The sequence below is a fragment of the Penaeus monodon genome, chromosome 33 (assembly GCF_015228065.2).
Source record: "Penaeus monodon isolate SGIC_2016 chromosome 33, NSTDA_Pmon_1, whole genome shotgun sequence".
In the NCBI taxonomy this organism is placed as follows: domain Eukaryota; kingdom Metazoa; phylum Arthropoda; class Malacostraca; order Decapoda; family Penaeidae; genus Penaeus; species Penaeus monodon.
Window position 1 is genome coordinate 13,031,409 of NC_051418.1, and position 368 is coordinate 13,031,776.

The 368-nt window shown below is 30.7% G+C and overlaps 1 protein-coding gene across 1 annotated transcript in view; it reads right to left on the reverse strand.

Annotated features, from left to right (window-relative positions):
* The window catches only part of LOC119594255 (protein lava lamp-like), a gene marked incomplete at its 3' end in the record, with an annotated part of 60,861 nt that overhangs the window by 5,557 nt on the left and 54,936 nt on the right, over positions 1-368 (reverse strand).

Sequence of the window (368 nt, forward strand, 5' to 3'; positions counted from 1 at the left end):
ATATTCTGTCTCTTTCCGTTACAAGGTTATTTTCACAAAGCAACCATAAATCTGATTAGTGTGTCTGTTAGTCGACCGCAATTTATGTCTTCGCAACTGAGAGCTCTGCTTCCATTAGCGAATACTTGTTTTTATTAAGTTAATGTTGGCGTTTATAGTGCTGTTCGCATAATATTTCGAAATCTGTGTTCTGTTTATTAGGTTATTGCTACTATTATGTTTAACTACTTCTAATGCTACTATGACTGGTTATTGCAGGTAATATTATTTACTGCTTTATTGTGCTTGTGATTACTTTTTATCTTTATTAATTTTATCGATATTACAGTGAATGTTAGTATTACTTTGTTACTAAACTTTATCATACT